The sequence below is a fragment of the Eubalaena glacialis genome, chromosome 1, assembly GCF_028564815.1.
Source record: "Eubalaena glacialis isolate mEubGla1 chromosome 1, mEubGla1.1.hap2.+ XY, whole genome shotgun sequence".
Lineage (NCBI taxonomy): Eukaryota > Metazoa > Chordata > Mammalia > Artiodactyla > Balaenidae > Eubalaena > Eubalaena glacialis.
The window spans coordinates 3697174-3706839 of NC_083716.1; the positions used below are offsets into that span (position 1 = coordinate 3697174).

At 51.7% G+C, this 9666-nt stretch overlaps 1 long non-coding RNA gene across 1 annotated transcript; it reads left to right on the forward strand.

Moving 5' to 3' along the window:
* Nucleotides 1–4418: 4418 nt before the first annotated feature.
* On the forward strand, nt 4419–8835 carry LOC133092581 (uncharacterized). The gene is made up of 3 exons (XR_009701078.1): nt 4419–4479; nt 7023–7310; nt 8791–8835. It is a non-coding gene; the product is annotated as an uncharacterized LOC133092581 (long non-coding RNA).
* The last annotated feature ends 831 nt before the right edge of the window (nt 8836–9666 follow it).

Below are 9666 nucleotides of genomic sequence, written 5' to 3' on the forward strand. Positions count from 1 at the left end.
ACAGCGCTGGGGGCACGTGCTTCCCACAGCCATGCCAGGCCCCCGCTGGGAGGTAGAGTGGGAGGGGGCTTCAGAGGTACTGGATTCAGGCCCAAGAGGGTGGAGACTTTGTCTGTGAAAGGGGATGGTCCTGTGTTGGTGGCCTTTGTGAGTTTCCAAAGGTGACAGATTACTTGACCACATCCAACGGTTCAGATTTTGTTTGAAATTATGAGTCACGTTCTCTACCGGTCACAAATTGGATGCCCTGGACGCTCATGGATTCTTGGGGAAAGCTCAAACTGGTGCAAATTCTCAGTACAGTGATCGGCGGTATGTAGGGAAAGTCGGTATGTGTATCCTGTAGCTCATGGCAGTGCCATGCGCTGTAGGGGACACATTCCCTGCAGGTTCTTTTGCTATAGTGAGGGGGGGCAGGCTAGGCGAGCATCTCCAGGGCATTCAATAAATGCAATGTGCACATGCTAGTAGCCCTTGAGACTCACAAAGAGCAAGATGGACAAATCTTTCAAATGTACCACTTGGTGGAATAAGTAAAAAACAGAGTGCAATCTGTAAGACCATACCACTATATAAGCTAAAATCGTATCCACACACAAGACGATGTTTAAAGCTAGGTGCCTGTAAAATGTGTACAGGTAGAACACACTGGGATGGACCCTTCTGGGGTTGGGGACGGAGCAGGAGTAGAAATAGGAGGAGAAGAGACAGATGTTTAATTAAAGGAAATAAAGGCGGGGTCCGGCACGAGCAATGGTGACACTGTGCCGTGCACTGAGCTGTGATGAATGCAGTTCCACCCACCTGAGGGGCAGCTGAAGACAGGTGAGTACATGGACCGATGGAGGTTCCCACCTGGGATGTGATCCCCAGCGCAGGACAGAGGAGGCAGTGTCCTTGCGCTTGCTCAAAGCAGGAGCGTCAGCGTCACGCAGAGCAGGGCTTCCTAAGGATGGGGCTCTGTCTGCTCACCGGCCTCGGTTTGGGGGTCTTGGCACAGTGCACAGCACTGAGTTGGGGTCCAGTCGATGTTTTCAAGTGAACCGTGATCTAGTTACTTACATACAGTGTCTTCCTCTCTTTTTAGGATTGTAAAAATAAAGTACATCTGGTAAAAATGTTCAAGCATTGTGTAAGAGTATACAGTGCACACAAGACCCCTCCCACTCTTAGCCCCCAGCGGCTCCCCCAGAGATAACACCACTGGTGTTTCATATACTCTCAGACATTTCTGGGCATATACACCCATGCAGGATGACATCACCCTAATAACAGCTCCATATTGATTGTAATAATGATGATAATCCTTTATGTGTGGGCAGCACTGTGTAATTGATGGAGAATGCCCCCAGTGAAACTGTAACCAGGACAGAGGCTTCTCTTCAGTTTTATACATGAGGATGCTGAGATCCAGCAGTTGAGCTTCTTGTGTTCCCATGCACAAGGCCGGAGTAGGGCCCAGGCACCCTTTAGCATCTCCCAGGTGTGACTGCAGTCTGGTCCAGAGGCAACACTCACTCTGAGGCACCGGCTTCCTTCCTCTCTCACTGTACCTGCCTCCCCGCGACCCCAGCTCTCAGTTTCCCATCTTTAAAAGGAATCAGGGGGCTTCTGGTGGCGCAGTGGTTACGAATCCGCCTGCCAATGCAGGCGACATGGGTTCGAGCCCTGGCCAGGGAGGATCCCACATGCCACGGAGCAACTAAGCCCATGCACCACAACTACTGAGCCTGTCCTCTAGAGCCCGCAAGTCACAACTACTGAAGCCCGTGCGCCTAGAGCCCGTGCTCCGCAACAAGAGAAGCCACCGCAATGAGAAGCCCGCGCACTGCAACGAAGAGTAGCCCCCGCTCGCCGCAGCTAGAGAAAGCCCGCGCGAAGCAATGAAGACCCAACGCAGCAAAAAAAATAAATAAAATTTAATAAAAAAAAAAAAAAAGAAACACAGAAGGAATCAGTTGGAAAAGATAGCGCCTGTGTCTGCCACCGTGTGGTCAGGGTGCTAGGACAGGGGGTCAGGCAGCATTTGCAAAAGCTCAGTGTTTCCCAGTGAATCAGAGCGTGGCCTTTAGGAGACCTGGCTGGGGAGCCCAAATGCACGGTGATTACAAAGAGAAGATGGGAAATAAGCTTCCAAAACCTGATGTGTTAAGATGATAGCTCCAGGTGACAGTTTGTGATCCCCCGGGCCAGTCATCTCCAAACCTTTCACTGTTATCACTGTCGGACCCACTTATGCTCTGCACACACACACTCACACACACGCGTGCGTGCACGCACACACGCACACACACACACACTCACACCCCCCACACACCCACACACACCCACCCACACACACACCCCCCACACACACACCCACTCTCACACACACACACGTGCGCATGCATGCATGCACACACACACACTCACACACACACACCCCCCACACACACACCCCCCACACACCCACACCCACACCCACACACACACGCAACCATTATGTATTAATGCACCCAATATGTATATATACATATAAGTATACAGTATACTAATTATTATATGTTATCCATTATGCAACATATGTAAAAACATAAGTGAAAAATAAATGATTAAAGGAAACATAGTCAACAATCCTGTACTGTGCACTTTAAAGTTTGTTGAGAGGGTAGAGCTCATGATAACTGTTCTTACGACCAAAAAACAAAACACAAAAACAGAAACAAAGGGACACTGATTATTTCACAATATATACAAATGTCTGATCATTATGTTGTGCACCCCAATCTAATCAGGAGGAAAAAGCATCAAAAAAAAATCCCAGTTGAGGGACATTCTAGAAAACACCTGACTAGCACTCTTCAAAACTCTCAAGTTCATCAAAAACAGGAGAGTCTGGGAAACTGTCCCAGCCAGAAGGAGTCTTAGAAGGCATGATGATTAGGATTTCAACATACCTTTTTCGGGGTACACAGTCCAACCCATAACAGAGGTCGTGTGTATCACGCTCACGATCGTGGTTGCCGTGTAAGGGTCAGAAACCATGTCTGTCACTGCTTGTCTTCTGCGGCCCTTCTGCTGTATCTCCCCGTAAGGATCCAAATTCACATTTTCGTACAAGTAGGCAATTCTCTGCCCTATTATCTGAAGTGGAATAAATGTACAGGGTTGGAATCCTTCCTGCATGAAAGGATATCTCAACTTTTAAGACTTTAGATATTACCATAGAATATTCTAGCGAAGTATGTGCCCAGTCTACAATGTCAGGTACCTTGGGGAAGTGAATCTATTTTGCCAGACTTTAACCAGCACCAGAGGCTGCCTTTTCTTTTTTGTTAATCTGAAAAAAATAAATAAACTAAAACCACACTGGTCAGCTTTTACATGATTTCTTCATTCAATGCCTCCACACTGGGCTATACACTTCATGAAGAGGAAGATATCTTTTTGGCTACCATAAATGTTTGTTGACTGAACAAATGACAGAGAAGAATGAAGGAATGAGTGCAGGTGTTGGCCCCAAGCTGTTCACAGTGGGTGTAGTGGGTACAATGTGCAAAACAGGGGACTGGACCTCACAGGGTGCCCAGATGCAGAAAGAAAAAGCATCTACTGTGCTCTCACCCGATGCTGGGCCCTGGGAGCGGGGGTCGCCCCTCAGCTCCATGTGGTCAGCTCTACAATGATCCCATTTCACAGGTAAGGAGACTGAGGCCCTGGTCACAGCGCTGACCATGGTGGATTCCAGAACTCGTGCCTCGGTCACCCTGCACGTGCTTCTCAGGCCACAGGAACTGCCCCTTAATCGTGGAGCAGGAATCACCCCTGTGGAGAGGACCTGGTGCCTGCAAGGAGGTTCTGCCCGAGGGTGTCTATAAACCAGTGTCATTCGTGCAAGAGGCGTGGCCTCTCGCATGCGGCTCTCCTCTACCTGGGCCCACCGGTGACTTGAGGAGGGCCATGACACAGCCAAGTGTTGCTCAGGTAAGGAGTGGCCAAGAACGGAGGAAGTTTTCTCATTAACCGACCCTGGGAGTTACGGCCCGCACTGGAAGCGTGGGTAATTGCCATTTTTAATGGGGTTGATTTAGCAGCAGCAATTTTGCGATTTTCCCTTTTCCCCGGGGCTGTCACCTGGGCCCCCGCACACCTGGGAGAGATGGGGGGCTGCGGGGTTTTCCCGGGGTACCCCGGGCCCGGCCAGCTCCAGGCAGGGCGCCGACTCCTCAGACCAACTGGGGACTCATTAGCCCCGAGCCCCGAGGTGGGGAAACTGGAGGCGCTGGCTTCCCAGGGTGCCGGGTCCTGCCTCTCCGGTGACACAGCAGCTGTAAACCATCCGTGGGTGGGAAAGAGGGTGCGGGGCCGGGGCGTGTCCTGCTGTCCCTGCAGCGGGCAGTCGTCAAGGTCACCTGCGTCCCTGTGGGACAAAGTGGAAAGCGTGAAGCAGTGGCAGAGGGTCTGCGGACGGAGACACTGGACGTCTTATCACTTTAAACGGTACATGTTTTCACACTTATTTCACTCTTAAAGAAAGGGCTGCTCACGCAGAACGGAGGATTCGGGCCTCAGGGGACCCTGTGGCCGTGATCTGTGGACTTCGTTCTGGAATGGCACCTGAGAGGGGAGGGAGGGGTGGGACCGGCTGCCCGTCCTTGGGGCTGGGGCTGCCTCTCCCCGGGACCCGATGGATGACGGAACTGCACTCACCACCCCATGGCCACTTTCAGACTCAGCGTACAAAAGCCTCTGGCCTCTGTCAGCAGTTCTTGACCTTGGGAGTCTACTCAAGGTCCCTGGGGGTGAGGCTCCCAGGGCGCTTGGACCAGGTGTGGTTCAGGTGGGCCCACCTGTGTCCTCAGAAGCCACCAGCATCCAGGGCCTCGGCTGCAGAAGCCGGGCCTCAGGCCTATCGGGCCTCATCTTTTGGGGGGGGGGATGGGCCCCTCCCACATTGGGAAGCTGGCTGTAAGAGGTGGTGCCCCTCTCTGTGGTCCCTCCACAGGCTTGGGAAGCCCCTGTGGGCACTCGATGGGTCCTCCAGGGTTTTGCACCCCTTAAACAGGAAGTGCAGGCCGGATGCTGCGGTGTCGCCTGCTGCAGAGGATGTCGGCCTGCAAAGGCTCCAGGTCAGGCAGGTGCCAAGTGGACCAGGCCGGGACAGCTCACCTGGGCACTTCCCACCCCGGGAGCGTTTTATATCATCCGATGGCGCAAGAAGCAGCGTCTGACTCACAGACTTAGAGAAGGAACTTTTGGATACCGGGGAAGGGTTGGGGGAAGGGATAGTTAGGGAGTTTGGGATTGACATGTCCACACGGCTATATTTAAAACGGCTAACCAAACAAGGACCTACTGTACAGCACAGGGAACTTCGCTCAATATTCTGTAATAACTTAAACGGGAAGAGAATTTGACAAAGAATAGACACATGTATGTATATAACTGAATCACTTTGCTGTCCACCTGAGACTAACACAACATTGTTAATCAACTCTACTCCAATATAAAATAAAAAGTTAAAATAAAAAAATCAGTAGCGTCTGAGACTGGGGCCACACTGGTTAGCCACACTCTGGCAGCAGGGGGACCCGTTTCCTCTTCGTGGTGACTGCATCGATCAGGTAAGGACCACCCTGCCTGCTGAGGGCTCTGACCAAGTTAATGCAAGTGCCCCATTCTCCAGCTCCCAAGCTGTGGTTTCTGGGTGTCCACTGTGTGGGCCACAAGGGGTGTCCCTCTGATGGGACCATGTGCCTCCGACTGGGCCTTTCCCCATGGCCTCTGGGCAGGGAGGGAGGGTAGAGGCTACTTTTCTGCTCTGATTGTAACCAAAGGCCTCGAGAAGAACCCACTCAGCAGAGAAGTCCTGTTTCATCACCCTTCTTTCCCTTCACCCTGGCGGCCCCATGGGATGGGGCATGGGCCAAGCTGGGTCCTTTTTATCTGCAGAACAGTCCATGGGGATACTTGTTTTAAGTCCGACCAGGCATGCTCTCCCCATGCCCCTCAAGGGTTTCTTTGGTATCACGATGGCCCCATTTGCATTTCACAGACACCCACATCCTGGCAGCCCAGGCAACTGGTGAAGAGCATCTGAATGGGTCAAGGCTGAGGATCCCTTAGTTTGATGCTGTGGGTCCTGAACGGGGGGAATCTCGGCCCAAGCCCATGTACCCAGGGCCCTCCTGGTCCTCATGAGGGAATGAGGGATTTTGTAGGAAGGAGGCCTCCCCTGTCTGACACAGCCCTGGTAGAATTGCCCGGCTGTTACTCTAAGCAGCTGTCCGGCCCACCTCCAGAGCATGAGGCTTCTCAGAGGCCTTCTCCCCCTCAGAGCCCCTCTCTCATCACCTGCTTGGTGGTGTACGATGCCTGGTCCCCAGGGACACAGGTCAGGTGTCAGGGCATCGAGCCCCCTCCTCCTGGCCCTGAGCTCTTGAGAGCCTGTCTGTCACTTGGCCTGGAGTCTGGTGGAGTCAGGGACCCTCCATAGCCACCGCCAGGGGACTCTCCCCTCTACCAAGGGACGGTCAGCACCTGCTCTCTGCAGGAGGTAGCCCAGCCTCAGGGCAGATAGTGCTGTCAGGTAAGTGTCTCTCCTGGCCTTCCTCCCAGAGAGGACCCCAGACCCTGCAGACAGCCCACTCCGCACCCCAGGGTCTTGCTGTGAGGGGTGAGGCCATATGCTCTCACTCACTCTGGGTCCACTTTTCCTGTGGTTTTCAAAAGGGCAGGTTGACGGTAATTCTGAAAATGCACTCTGTTGGCTTGGGTGGGTCCCTGCCTCTCTCCTAGGCCATGGTGGGCATCAGCCAGGCTTATCGGAAATAAGCCACGAGAACAGAAGAAACACCAGAGATGGTTTTTGCCTTGGCACGAGCTTTCTGTGTCTCAGAGGCTCAATTTTTGGTTTCCATGAGAGCGTCCCATTAATGGGCCACGCTCGTTCCCTTTTTTATTTTTATTTTTTATTTTTTTTCCGTTCCCTTTTTAATATCTGCATTCACCTGCCTTTCCATCTTGTCACCCGGTCTCTGGAGGGGAAGATGACACAGTTGTCTTCTGCGGCTGATGCCATAACACAGAGGGGATGTCGGCAGACAGCGGTCCCGAGTTCTGGGCACCGGACCAAGAGACCATCGCATCCTTGATCCCACGAGCGGGAAACCTCGGCTCTGGGAGACCCTGCGAGACTTTGTATAGCCCTGCTGGGGGCCACCGGAAGTCTGTTGTTGTCCCATAAAGATTGTCAACCACTCGTAATTGAATCCAATTAGAAGGAGATTGTCTAACTTTAAACAAATGGCGAACCAAGGAAGCAATCTCTGGTGAGCTGCAAATTTTGTGCCCTTGGCACTTTGCAGCGTTGTCAGGCCGAGCATATACCCGACTTTGAGCCAAATACACTGATGCTGAGAATTAGTTTAAAGGCACAAGAGAGACTGGGAGAGAGAGAATGATTTTTAGGACTTCATCATTTAAAGGCCCCGTTTGCTGTACTGGACTATATAGGCTGATGGGATCTCCTGCTCATTTCATAATTAAAATATTCCAGGAGTTCTAATTTACAGGATATTAACTCCTTTTCAACAAACCTTATATCATGTGTCCTTCCTTTGCCCTAGTTTTTTTTTTTTTTTTTTTAATTTCTCCATGGAGATGGTAAATGTTTTTAATAAAAAGTTGATAATCCACTTTCTCTATACTTTAAAAGTAACCGGGGTTAAGCCTTATGATCATATTACTTGATGTGTTCCATTTGGGGTTTTTCCTTTCTTGAAGCCTGAGCCAGAGACGTGAGGACAATTTATAAATTAGAGGGAGTGACATCATGCTGGCCTGTTTGAACAAACATCCCATACTATGTGGATGCTGAAAGATGACTCTGGTGTCCACGGTGCTAAGTAGACTGGCCCCGGACCAGGGGCTGGGGTTCAGGTGTGGAGGAGGGCACAGAGCTGCCGCCCGGGCTCCACTCTACTTAGAAACAGCAGTGCTGTGTAAACCATACGCATTTTTATGTCCTTCAGAAAGTAAATGGTTAAACCAACTGTGGTATATCCATCCCAGGAACTATTACTCATAAATAAAAAGGGGAACAAATTACAAACATACACCAACGCTTGGGTGTATTTCCAGAGAATTATGCTGAGCGAAAAAAAACCAATCTCAAAAGGTTAGATGTTGTCTCATTCCATGTATATAACATTCTGTTTGTTGTGGTTCAATATGTGTGGAGATGCGTTGCTATTTACGTTATTTAAGCTGTTATTTGTTGTTTGGTACATAACACTCTTGAAATGACAAAATTCCAGAAATGAAAACAGATGAGTCGTCAGCTGGGGGTGGGTGGTGGTGCCTGGGGGTGTGGCCCAAGGGGAAGGTTATAAAAGGGCAACCTGGGCAGGTGGTGATGGAAACATGCTGGGTCTTGGCGGTGGTGGTGGATTCAGGAGCCTACAAACGCGATGAAATTGTATAGAACTAAACACCCACGCATGCAAGAAATGAGTCCACATATAGCCAGGCACTATAAATAAGGCTGTTTTCGTGTCACTTTCCTGGTTGTGATGTTGACAGTTTTGCCGGATATTACCGGTGGGGAAGCAGGGAATGGGTGCATGGGGTCTTTCGGTGTCATTTCTTACAAATGCATGCGAATCTTCAATTATCTCAAAATTTAAAAAAATTAATTAAAATAAAACATAAGTCCAACTTGTCTCAGAATTAAGTGAACTATCTGCCGGTAATAGCAGGAGGGTGCTATAATTTGTTGCTGTTTCTGACTGATTTCTGTGTGCTTTCCAGTGACTGCCTGCCTCGCTGATGGAGAGTCAGTTCTGAGCTCAGTGAGGACTGTTCAGAGTCTGTGGATGGTCCAGGTGGGCTCCTCGCGTTCTCCTTGGGGGTCTTGGGGGGGGAGCCCTGAGCTGTGCCAGCCTGAGGAGCAGGGAGAGTTCTGGAGAGTCTGGCAGGAGGCCGTGGAGAGGCTAGGCTGGTGGGCTCCCTCCTGCCGTGGACAGAGGGCGGCCTGAGCCCTGGCCGCCACCCCAGTGGGTGCTGGGCCCTGCTTCTGCTCAACGAGGAAGCTGAGCATCGACCCAAACTCAGGCTGAAGAGAACCCGGCCCGCCCCACGCTGCCTGGGGGACCCCCAGCTGGTCCCTGAACACCTCTGTTCCTGGCTGAATTTTTCCTCATTTGGAAATGAGAATAAAATGCAACTGAACTCAAGGGTGTGGAATGGGACCCTTACGAGCCACCACAGGCTAAAGTCCTTTCAACGTTCCTACGAACGTGGCTACTTGTACCCAGAGGCCCCAGACTCAGCTGGGACCGGCAAAGGTGAGGCTGCCCAGGCCAGGGGCTGAGGGTGAGGTCCTGAGGGTTTAAAGGCCCCGTCATCTGGGACTGGATGATGACGCCTTCATCCAGATCCACAGGGAGAAGGTACCCACGGGCGGGTGTGAATTCCCGCCCAGGCTTGGGGACGTGGTGAGGAGTGAATGCGTTACGGGGTGGGGGTGACCGGTGCTCCAGGAGCTACGGGCCTGGGTAAGTGCAGAGAGGAGCTGGGTCTCCAGGGCTGGAGCCTTGGGAGGACCGGCCTGCCTGCTGCTCCCTGGAGGAGGTGACAAGACGCTGGAGGCTGAGAGAGGCCTGGGGAGAGCGATGCTGCAGAAGC